This window comes from Struthio camelus, chromosome W (assembly GCF_040807025.1).
Source record: "Struthio camelus isolate bStrCam1 chromosome W, bStrCam1.hap1, whole genome shotgun sequence".
Classification (NCBI taxonomy): Eukaryota; Metazoa; Chordata; class Aves; order Struthioniformes; family Struthionidae; genus Struthio; species Struthio camelus.
The window spans coordinates 12,364,905-12,377,775 of NC_090981.1; positions in this window are offsets into that span (position 1 = coordinate 12,364,905).

Here is a 12,871-nt window from a genome sequence, read left to right on the forward strand (position 1 = left end):
GAAGGTGGCAAAGGATCTGACTGTGCAGACTGGGTCACCTTTCAACCTGACCAGTGTGCCGGGATCTGAGTTAGCAAGTCAGCTCTTCATGCAGAGAGGATGGAGATCTGGGCAGGTTCAACTCACCTGCAACAGCAAAACATTTGAGCCCTGTAAACATTGAATTGCCCCACATTCCTGGGCATCACACAGCGAAGGAGAAGCACTAGCTCTTAGCATACCTCTGGAATGGTGGACGGCAGTACAAGGAGTCTCCTGAGGACCAGGACAAAGAGGCAATCACCAAATTAAAGAGCAGAAATGAGACCATGTCTGCTCTTACCTGCTTCTTTTTTTCTATTGTCTTTTCAAAAGAGGCAGTTCCTGGACAGCAAAGTAGAAATGGAAATCATAAACACGGGGAAAAAAATCTACCTCCCTTCTGAAGCTTGGGCATCATTTCACTCAGCAAGGTCCCTGGCTTCGTGTCTCTAATGCCATGAGGAACAATAATGACCTAGATGAGTCAGGCTGCAAGCCACTGAGCATTTGAATGCACTCTCCTCGTGCATATACCTGACCCATAGGCCCTCTCCAGTGAGCTGTTTGAGAAATGGAGTTTCTTGTGGATGTGCTCGAATCAAATGCTGTCTCTTGGGAGGCATTATCAGGCCCTTCAGCCTGAAGAGGGAAGCAGCCTACACTGATAGGTCTCCTAACACAACAGGGTCAGTCACAGTTGCTGTTGGCCAGGCTCTTGGGTTCTACCCCAAAGAAAGACAGCGCACAGGTACTGCTGCTGGAAGACAGTGGGTTTTTGTTTTTGTTTTTTTTTAGTAACAATGGGGGGGGGGGGTCTTGTGGGGAGGAAGTAAGACCTGTTAATGTGGTTTGGTTCAAAGGGTGATATTGCAGGATGGCACTGGGAGGCCCACGTGGCTGTTTCCTTGGGTTGCAGGCTGAAAATGTTTTTGATTCCTGCCAGCTTTTTTGTCTTTGTAGTTTCATGTCTGCTTTAACAAGGAAAAGAAAAATAGGTGTTGTATTATGAAGGCAGAGGGGCTCAGCCCATTCTCTTAAATTAGATGGGAAATACTTCTAGAGAGGTGTGAAGCTGTGCAGTTTTGAGTCATATCTGACCCCCTACTTAAGTCATCAAAATGGCTTGGGAAGCAGGCTGTAGGCAAGTCTGAAACCCATTGTTTCAGACTGACACATGCAGCCAAGTCTTTCCATTGCTTAGCTTACAGCCTGGTGTAGAGCACTGGAAATACGCTTGCTAGAATATTAGAATGCAAGTAAAATACCTGGCCTAATTGCTGAATGGGTCCTAATAATAGGGCAGTTGCAAAGACTATAGAGTCAAACTCTTATTGGTAGCAGCAATCGATATAACAAGGAGCAATGGGCACAAGTTGCAGGAGGAAGCAGCAGGGAGGAAGGGGGGGGGTCAGGTTGGACAGTAGGAAAACCTTCCTCCCCAGGAGGGTGGCGCAGCCCCGGGACAGGTCACCAGAGAGGCATGCAAGGGGAACCTCCATCCTTGAAGGCTTTAAGACAAAGCCAGGGCTGCCCTGATGTAGTGCTGCTGATAGTCCTGCTGCGAGCAGAAGGTTGAACTAGAGACCTCCAGAGGCCCCTTCCCCCCAACACTGCTGTGACTGAGACATATTTAGAAGGATTGGTATAGGGAATGAGAAGAGACGTGCCTGTCTTAAAGAAATAGCAATAAACTGGGACCATATATTTTAATTTGCATTAGTTCATCAGCCTAGTCCAGTGGCTTTCTTCCCCTTTATGAAACAACTCCAGGTTTAAAATCACTCTAGCTTCAGCCAGTGCCATGCCCTTAGGACAGCATGGCTACACAACCTTTCATCTGAAAACATCTAGAAACTGGCTATGATCCTGGAAATACTTTGGTGCATATCTATGCAGGCTGATCTGCTAACAGCAGAGAGGAATCAATCCCATGTGTGGAGCTATGTACCAGTTCTTCAGCATTCACACAGAACACCGAACTCTATGTTGCCTTTTATTCTGCTTGTCTCCACATTTCCAGTCAGTTGAAAGCTATTACAAGAGAGGCTTGCTGTCTTTTGCCTTTTCGAGCAGAACAGTGTTTTTATGAATGTTTTGTCTTTAAACCAGCCAAAAGATATGTGGCTCTAATTTTTGTCATTGTTCCTGCTTTGTGGGGGGAATTCACAATTTTGCCTTCCACGTAGCCATTGTACAGTTTATAGACTGTAAAATCTACATCTCTGCTGTGGTTCTTGGTTGCAGCTTGAACTCATCCATGCAAAGGCTTCTGGCAATGCTTCTCAGCTTTGTACCTGGACAATATATAAGCATAGAAAGAGCTTATTTTTCTCTGCCAGCAATTGCTCTGTCTGTGCTCCACTCTGATGGTCTTGTCTGCCACCACCCAGTGCTACGTGAACTTGATTTTACTCAGTTCTGTAGCTTCTGTTCTTCAAAATATTCTGTATGAGCTGACTGTGAAGGCTTTTACATCCATCCTTGTGAGCCAATTTCTACATTCTTCTCTTTCTAGCTTTCTTTTCTTCCACATTTCTTCAGAGGTCATGGTTAAAGCTGTTACAGCTGCAAATCAAGTTTAAATGAAGATACAAGGCTGCTGTGACATTAACCATGACAAAAGGGTGGAGGTTAACAAAGCCAGAAGTCCACATCAGGAACAAAACATGGAAAAATTGTGGCACTATCTCCTGCTGTATTTGCATCAGTCAGGGTTGAATGCCTTCTAGCAGAGATGCTTTAGCCAAACATAGATTATGAGGATAACTAGGTGAAATTGTATAGGCCATTGTACACTGGAGGTCAGGTTGAAAGTAGCTTTTAGCCTTAAGAGAAGAGGGAAAAAAAAAAACAATGGGAATGGAAATAATCAAGGGCAATACATTGAGGTTAACTATGTCAGGATATGCCCCCTGCTCAAAATAGCAGCTCAAAATAGGAATAGGAAGCTTGTGCTATCCTGTTTTTCTTGGCAGAAAGTATATGTCCAAGAGCCTTTCACACTGGGCATACCTGCTATCCACATGTTCCCATTGCTTTGACTGACTCTTCTTTTCCAGTGAGTTTCTTCTTTTTCACTCAACTTGCAGAGTTGAATGGGCCTATCTATCCCCAGTGCATAACTGGGATGTAGTTCCTGTCTATGAAGGTTGTGCCTGGCAATTTGTGCTATGCTGTGAAAATCTAAGGCCCTCCACAAAGCATTTGTGATGCCTTTAGTTCTGTTATGCACTAACAGTTTAAGTTAAGTAGTAGTTGTAGCTGAAGATTTTTATCTGGTAGGACTATGCTTTCTGTAGAGTTGAAAACTATTCAGGCCAATAATCTGAACTTTAAGCAATCTTGGTTTAAAGTACATCCCAGTGCAAAAGTGACTTAATTTTTCTAAGAACTTCCTGCATGGCATTTAATGCCTTTCATATATTCAGGGTGTTATGCATGAGTGGAAAAAATATTACTGCTCCACAAATTGCATAGGTTAAAAAAAACACACCCACACACACCACTTTTTTAAAAACTGATCAAGTATATAGAAACAGACAGTTTGAGAAGAACTTCTACTATCCCAAGAAGTGTTTGATTTAAGGACTTGAACTGCAATTCTTTAGTGACACTTGCCAATTATTTGCAGATGCTGTTTCCAATACATCCCTATTCTTCTAAAACAACAAAACACATTAGAAGGAACATAAGGCCACCAATTAAAAAAACAACAAATTCTCAGAAACTGAGCATTACAGGATGGGTTGTTAATACCTTCCTGCCCTATGCATGGTTGAGTAAAACCATCGCCTTTGGAGATCTATAAGAAGTCCTTATTCTACTGAAGTAGATGTCCGAACTCTGAGACAGGATCCTCTCTTTCCACCTTGAAAGTGTGCATCTAGCACTTCATTTTGAGCATGTTAAAATCCTCACCCTTAGTTCACTGTTTTGCCTAGGTGCTTTGCTCTTCACTGAATAAAAATAAAGTAGCCATTAAACAAAAACAACCCCCCAAGAATCTTTCCCTCCTTTGTGCTGCAGCAGCATCCATATTAACCACGCATTTGAAGCATAAGCCAATGGGATTGTTCTAGGCTCCTCAACTGGTCCTTACAAAATTGCTTTGCTGGAGTGTGCAAATGAGAACACAACTGGACCAAGAGCAAAGGGATCCCTGCCAGATGCTCCCCCCACCCCAAAGAGTTGCCATCACAGCTATTCTTGCTTAGCTATTGACTCACCTGCAGCAGTGCCATACAGTACAAACATGCTTTCTCTGAGGTGCTATCAAAGTGGTGCTCAAAACTCAGCACACCGCATTTTGCATTTCAAGCTGAAAGAGTCCTTATTTGTATTTACCTGACAGAAGTAAACTAGGGGTTAGGACACAGAAGCTGCTCATGAGATAACATGCAAAGACAGACTCCAGTCCCCTGATCATCTTAGTAGCCCTCTGCTGGGCTTGCTCCAGGAGCTCCATGTTTCATGTACTAGGGAGTCTAGCACTGGACACAGCATTCCAGATGTGGCCTCACCAGGGCTGGAAGGATCACCTCCCTCGACCCGCTGGCAACACTCTGCCTAATGCAGCCCCAGGATCCCATTGGCCTTCTTGGCCACAAGGACACATGCTGGCTCATGGTCAACTTGTTGTCCACCAGGACTCCCAGGTCCTTCTCTGCAGAGCTGCTTTCCAGCAGGTCAGCCTCCAGCTTGTACTGGGGGCATGGGGTTATTTCTCCCCAGGTGCAGGACCCTGCACTTGCCTTTGTTGAACTGCATGAGGTTCCTCTCCGCCCATCTCTCCAGCCTGTCCAGGTCGCTCTGAATGGCAGCACAGCCCTCTGGTGTCTCAGCCACTCCCCCCAGTTTTGTAGCATCAGCAAACTTGCTGACTGGCCTGTAGTTCCCTGGATCCTCCTTCTTGAAGGCAAGAGTGACATTTGCTTTCTTCCAGTTCTCTGGAACCTCTCCCAATCACCATGGCCTTTCAAAGATGTTTGAGAGCAGCCTCACAGTGACATCAGCCAGCTCCCTCAGCACTCGTGGGTTGGGTCATCAGGGCCCATGAACTTGCAGCTGTCCAGTTTAAGTGTTCCTTAACCAGATCCTCCTCCACCAAGGGAAAGTCTTCCTTTCTCCAGACATCCCCTCTGGTCTCAGGAGATTGGGATTTCTGAATGCTGGTCTTACCAGTGAAGACTGAGGCAAAGAAGGCATTCAGTACCTCAACCTTTTTTGTCCTTTGTCACCAGAGCTCCTGCCCCATTCAGAAGTGAGCCCACGTTTTCCCTAGGCTTCCTTTTCCAACTTATGTACTTGTAGAAGTCGGTTTTGTTGTCCTTCACGTCCCTTGGCAGTATCAACTCCAGATGGGCTTTAGCTTTCCTAGCTCCATCCCTGAATGCTCAGGCCATGTCTCTAATACTCCTGGGTCACCTGTCCCTGCTTCTACCTCTTGCACACTTCCTTTTCATGCTCGAGCTCAACCAGGAACTCCTTATTCATCCATGTATGCCTCCTGCCACCTTTGCTCATTTTCCTGCTTGTTGGGATGGACCATTCTTGAGCTTAGAGGAGGTGATCCCTGAATATCAGCCAGCTCTCTTGGACCCCTCTTCTCTCCAGGGCTGTCTCCCGTGGGATTCTTCCAAGCAGGTCCCTGAAGAGGCCAAAGTTTGCTCTCCTGAAGTCCAAGGTTGCGATCCTACTTATTGCCCTGCTTCCTCCTCGCAGGATCCTCAACGCCACCATCTCATAGTCACTGCAGCCAAGGTTGCCCCCAACCTTCACATCCCCAACCAGTTCTTCCTTGTTTGTTAGTACAAGGTCCAGCAGAGCACCTCTCCTCATCGACTCCTCAGTCACCTGTGTTAGGAAGCTGTTGTCAATGCACTCCAGAAACCTCCTGGATTGCTTGTGCCCTGCTGTGTTGTCCCTCCAGCAGATGTCAGGGCGGTTCGAGTCCCCCATGAGGGCCTGGGCCTGCAAACATGAAGCTTCTTCCAATTGTCTGAAGGCAGCCTCATCTTCTACTTCCTGATCAGGCGGTCCATAGCAGACACCCACTACATCACCCATGCTGGTCTGCCTGCTAATCCTGACCCATAAGCTCTCAACTGGCTCCTCGCCCATCTGTGGACAGAGCTCCATGCATTTCAGTAGCTCTTTCATGTAAGGGGCAACTCTTCCACCTCACCTTTCTGGCCTGTCCTTCCTCAAGAACCTATACCCCTCCATTGCAGCATTCCAGTTGTGAGCTATCCCACCATGTCTCCACAATCCCAATGAGATCATAGCCCTGCAACTGCACACAGACTTCTAATTCTTCCTGCTTATTCCCCACGCTGCGCGCATTAGCGTACAGGCACTTCAGAGAGGCATCCCAGCATGCTGACTTCCTAGAAGGGGCAGGAGAGCTTTCCCCATGATGTGGTCCCATAGGCACTTCCTTATTTACATGCATCTGCTTAAGGCGATTCCATTTCAGCCCCATTTTTGTTGATTAAGCGGTCCCTTCTGCTTACATCACCCCAGTCCCCTTGGTTGCCAGCCCCATCCACCACTTCCTTACTTGATTGTTGACCGTTCTTTCCCACCCCCAACATTCCTAGTCTAAAGCCCTCCTCAACAGGTTAGCCAGCCTGGTAGCAAAGATGTTTCTGTCCCATTTTGTCAGGTGGCTCCCATCTCTACCAGGCAGTTGTCAGTCCTTGAACAGTGTCCCATGGCCATGAAAGCTGAAACCCTGCTGTCAACACCAGCTGCACCACCAGTTGTTGACCTGCAGAATCTGGTTGGTCCTCCTCAGGCCCTTCCCCCCTCACCAGCAGGTTGGTAAGAGCACCACCTGGGCCCACATGCCCTCAATCATTGCCCCCAGAGCCATGTAAATCACATTTTATGCTTTCCAGGTCTCCCCTGGCAGCATCATTGGTGCCCACATGGAAGATCAGCAGGGGGTAATAGTCCAAGGGCTGGACAAGCCTCAGCAGCCTTTCTACAACATACTGAACACAAGCAGCACACCTCCCTAGACAGCAGGTCAGGTTGGCAGATGGGGGCCTCCAGCCCCTGCAGTAGGGAGTCTCCCACTACTAACACTCACTGCTTCTCCCTGGTGCTCCTGTGTGGCTGAGGCTCAGCTGGCACAGACGCTCCATTTGACAGTGTTCCCAGCCCCTCAACGGCTACAAGGGGAGTGAGCCTATTCCAAAGTTGCAAGTCTTCTGGTAGAGCAGGAGCCCCCCTCCCAGTGCCAGAAGTCACCAGCTTCCAGCCTTCTCCATGGTAGAGGCTTCCACTTTCCAACCCAATAGGCACTGACTCCACCTGCCCCTCCACTACAGTTCAAGGTTCAGCCTCCTGAAGCTGCAGAGTCTCAGAAGATCTGGCTGAACTCTTTCTCATCCTCCCTGATGCTGCACAGTCTGCCAACCTCCTCCTGCAGCTCCTTGACTTGACAGCACACCTCCTGCAGGCAAAGAGACCATCAGCCCCAGCAAGAGGCCCCAGGCACTCTCTGCAGCCTGAGACTTGCAGAGCTGCATCCTCCTTCTGAAGCTCCATCTGGGTCAAAGCCTCTGATGTTGCAGAAACAGTTGTTCCAATAGTTGTCAGGGAACTGCCCTGTCACAACCATAGCTGAGGACACGTGCAATGGTCTGAGCAGCCTATCATTGTGCCCGCCCCTCCACCCCCCACAAACTACCACCACATCCACCACCTACCCTTGTTAACTATACTCTGGGCCTGGCTTTTATATAGGCCTCCCCCTAGCACTGACTAAAAGGGTGCTTGACCCTCCCTAATTAGGGGTCAGCTGGAACAAAGGCCCCCAACTCCCTTTGATTAAGGGCAGTCTACAGAGCTCGTTTGCAACTGCTAGAGCTTCTCAAGAGAAGTCAAGGCCTTCTGTAGCTGTCCTTACCTGGCTCTCCTTATTTGGCAGCAGCAAGCACCCTCTAGTTCCTCAGAGGGTTCCCAGGAATCCCCCAATGATCTCCAGCAAAGCAGAGCAGAGCCTAGAGACTGCTGTGCAAACTGCTGCCTGTTAGCTGCATTCTCACTGGTGGCCCTGTCTTTAGTTGCCAATCAGCTCACCACTGAGGCTATGCTGTATTCCTAGCACTACAAAATGAGAAGGTTACAACCTATCTGAAAATAACATTGCTGTAACTGATGATGAGCAACTACAGAAAGCTAAATAAATTTTTTTTTCTTGCTTTTAAAAGCAGTTGCTGTTAAAAAAAGAAAAACAGTAATTAACTTATCCTCTTTCTCAGTACTAAATCACTAGAAAAATTTAAGATTACCCTCCCATTCATTGCAAGTCTTACACACTATTAATAAAACCTTTCTGTACATTGCACAGCATCAAGCATGCAAAGCAGGTGCCTGGAGAAGTCATTTCAGTTGGTAAGCTGTGGGTCCCTTCAAAGTTTCTCCATTAATAGGAGGTGGAAATCAAATAACCATCTCACACAAGCCTTTGAGCAACTCACCCTGTGCTTAAGAAGTGCAAGTGCCCCCTGAATCTGCTTGATTAATTTGGAGAAAGGATCCAGCAGTTTCCTTATAGCTGTTGCAAGTGTTAATGCAGACATGCCAGTATCACTTCTAGTGCTGGTATTTTGAAGGTCACTATGCTCTCCTCTGGCTGCTTGAATTTTAACATGCTTCAAAATACTGTCAGTTTTTTACAGCGCAAACAGAGCTGAAGGCTGAGACTTGGACATTTCATGTACTGACAGACTGGAGGAAATCAACAGTCTTGAGGAAGGCAGAGCTTAACAATGAGAAGGTTGCTCTTGTTGTTCATCCCACAGGTCCTAGTGTTCGCAGTGTGTGTGGACAATGTGTGTCCTCAGAAGCCAGACATATCACAGAATCACAGAATGGCCAAGGTTGGAAGGGACCTCTGGAGATCATCTAGTCCAACCCCCCTGCTCAAGCAGGGTCCTCTAGAACACATTGCACAGGATCGTGTCCAGGCAGCTTTTGAATATCTCCAGGGAAGGAGACTCCACAACCTCCCTGGGCAACCTGTTCCAGGGCTCAGTCACCCTCACAGGAAAGAAGTTTTTCCTCATGTTCAGATGGAACCTCCTGTGTTTCAGTTTGTGCCCGTTGCCTCTCGTCCTATCGCTGGGCACCACGGAGAAGAGTTGGGCCCCATCCCCTTGACACCCTCCCTTCAGATACTTATACACATTGATGAGATCCCCTCTCAGCCTTCTCTTCTCCAGGCTGAACAGGCCCAGCTCCCTCAGCCTTTCCTCATGAGAGACATGCTCCAGTCCCTTAATCATCTTCATAGCCCTTCGCTGGACTCTCTCCAGTATTGTCATGTCTCTCTTGTACTGGGGAGCCCAGAATTGGACACAGGACTCCAGGTGAGGCCTCACCAGGGCTGAGTAGAGGGGCAGGATCACCTCCCTCGACCTGCTGGCAACACTCTTCCTGATGGAGCCCAGGATACCACTGGCCTTCTTGGCCACAAGGGCACATTGCTGGCTCATGGTCAACTTGTGGTCCACCAGGACCCCCCTTGCTGTCCTTCAGAAACCCCAGGTCCTTCTCTGCAGAGCTGCTTTCCAGCAGGTCAACCCCCCAGCCTGTACTGGTGCCTGGGGTTATTCCTCCCCAGGTGCAGGACCCTGTCGGAGAACAACGGGAGACAAGCACATCCGATGATGATCAACAAGTCTCAGTTTATGTAGAAATATCTTATTACTTATATAACAGAGTTAATTAGCTCATACATATTGCAAAAGCCAAGCTCCTTATAGGTGGATACAGTAGAAGGCTATGCACTTTTCCCAAGACATTGTTATCTATATTGTTTTCTGGTTTCTAAGCCAAGAGCCTGTTTCTATCTCCTGCTGCACATTTTTCTATCCTAGATTGTACGGTACCGTGCCCTGCCTACGTGTCCAGCTGCACTTAAGCAGGTCTTGTGAACTTGTTCTCATGACCCTTGTCACGTAGCCAGTATTCAATAATATCTTCCACAGGACCCTACACTTGCCTTTGTTGAATTTCATGAGGTTCCTCTCTGCCATCTCTCCAGCTTGTCCAGGTCCCTCTGAATGGCAGAAAAGCCTTGTGGTGTCTCAGCCACTCCTCCCAGTTTTGTATCATCAGCAAACTTGCTGAGGGTGCACTCTGTCCCTTCATCCAGGTCATTGGGGAATAAGTTGAACAAGACTGGACCCAGGACTGACCCCTGGGGGACACCGCTAGCTACAGGCCTCCAACTAGACTCTGCGCCACTGACCACAACCCTCTGAGCTCGGCCATCCAGCCAGTTCTCAATCCACCTCACCGTCCACTCATCTAGCCCACACTTCCTGAGCTTGCCTATGAGGATGTTATGGGAGACAGTGTACATATCCAGACAAGGATATGTACCTGCATGCACAGGAAGGAGTGTGTGGAATTGTTCCTTTGTCTTCAGTTTCCTTTGAGTTCTGAGCAACTGTGTCCCATCACATATACTCTGCTGCAAAATCCCAGTGATAAAAGCCATACTGCAAGACTGCACCCAGGAAGAGGAGTTCTATAACACTGGTTTTTGTTTTGGAACCACAGTCTGGTAATTTACACTCTAGCAGGGGAGGGTCTTCAGGGCATAATCTAGCCTTAAAAGCAGGGTAGGAGTGAGACTTTCCAAGACAACAAAATAGTTGTGGTTTCCAAATCTAATTATAGTGACAGAGGGGAATCCATATTTAGAAGCCCTGTCTGAGAGCACAAGTGTCAGTTGTGAACTAGCTAATGAAACAGCTTAATCTCTTCCTGTGACCAGTGTGCTTCATGGGATATGTTCAATGAGTATCCTCAGCCACCTCTCTGTACATTCACATTCCTCCTTGAGTGTCTGTCCCGAAGGCCTTGAAGCCACCTCAAGCTCTTTCTCTTGACAAACAGGACAGCAAGCTGTAAGCCCTTCTTTACAACAGCTCAGGTACATCAGGACAAGGTGCTAGCAGTGTTGGCTGAAGCAGAGTTTGTACCGGCCCCACAGTGTCCTGCAGTATCTGCATGCTGGAGGGAGAAGCAAAGTTAAGAGTTATATTGCCCCATCTGTCCCCTCTGCAGAAGGTCCTCTGTGCATCCAGCTAGGACTATGATTGAAAATGCCGACCTCTGTGGTACAACAGTGTGACTGCAAGGCAGGCAAGAGAGGGTCAGATACCAGCATAGAGAGACACTCAAAGTTCATGAGGGGTTAAAGAGGACAGATTTAATGAAGGACTTATACTCCAAGCTGCACAGGGAGCCCCGGGAACTGTGCGGAGGGGTCACTGCTGGGAGGCTGCTGGACGCACAGGTTGGACGCCCAGGCGGGACTCGACTCGTCGTATCCTAAGGACCCCTTAAATCTACTAGAGCTATTTCCTTATCTCAGCTGTGCTAACCTGGAGTAGCTACTGTCTAGGAAGCAGCTAGACATTGCTGACAGAACGGAATACGCATGCCTGGCCCTGATGGGAACTCGGTCAGTGTGCAGTTTCACACGCTGGGGCTGCTACCACATACTCTGACAGTCACTGACTCCTTGCCAGATCTTCTGCAGGTGTTCTCACTACAAATGGGCTGCAATCTTTCATTCAAGGGGCTACCCATTGTCTTCCAGGTATTCTATTCCTGTTCCAGCCTGGCCTTCCTGAAACCAAGTCTAGTCTTGCCCAGAAAAGGGATTTTTATGTCAAAAACTTATGGCAAGCTGCCTCTCAGGATAGGGTCTGCCCAGAAAAATAGTGCTTACTACTGCTTCCTCTAGTTCAGAGCAGACACTTAGATTTACAGACTCTTGCTGCTAGGAGAACAAGAAATGTACTGTTAGCTAACCAGCACCCAGGAAATGCTGCCTGCTGGGAAAGGGAAGACCGCAAGGCTTACCTCCATCTGTAAGTAATGGCCTGTCTCTTTCTGTGTGTATGGGGTGCCATTTGGAGTCCTGGTAAAATCCTTCCACAATACAGACCAGGAACCTCTAACAGAAAGCTTTCTTCCCAAGTCAGTTGCACCATCAAGAAGGTGCCTGCCCCTTTAGCAACCCTCAATACTCCCCCTTTGATATTTCTATAGGGATGGCCATATCTCAGAATATGTTGGATTTCTACACCAAGCCAGGCACCTTCAAGGTGGATAGTACAGCAAATGCAGACGAGGAATGAGAGTTTATACTCAAGTTACCTGCTCAGAAAAAACAGCACTGATCCCTAAAGAAAGGCTACAGCCTTCTATGTCTGTATCTGACTTCTTCTCAGCAACTAGCTATTTCAGTTGAAATAGCTGAAGAACAACCCCAGCCAGAACACAGCAATGTTCTTATCAATTTCAACTAGAGGTCACTGGAATTCTTGGAGGCCACAAATTTTTCAAACAAGAAACTGAGTGCTCCATACTCTGGTGCTACCGCTCTCTAGCTTGGTCAGTCTATTTTGATGTTCTCTGAGATTAGTGGAGCAGGCACCAGTGACAGTAGAAGAAGCATTTTGTGACTTGGTTACTAGGGCCAAACACAGTTTGATCAGCACTGTGAGCAACAACTGGGCAAGAAGAGCAGTAGCATCTGACACCTCTACAGCTGCTGATGGCTCATAACAGCAGCTGTTCTGTGGGAGACACTTCTCACTGGCCCAGCTTTAGGGGAACCTTGCCTTGTGCCCCCTTTGTTCTCATTTCCATTTTGGCTATCTTTAAAGCCATGCAACAGTTGATCACCAGGGAAAGGGGCAGCGCTGAGAGAGCGAGGTGAGCATGAGGAAGAACTCCACAGGCTAGTTTGACTCCCTCTGTCCTAGACAACTCTATGGAGACTGTTGCAATATAACCCCAGCCTTTTGTGCTCAGA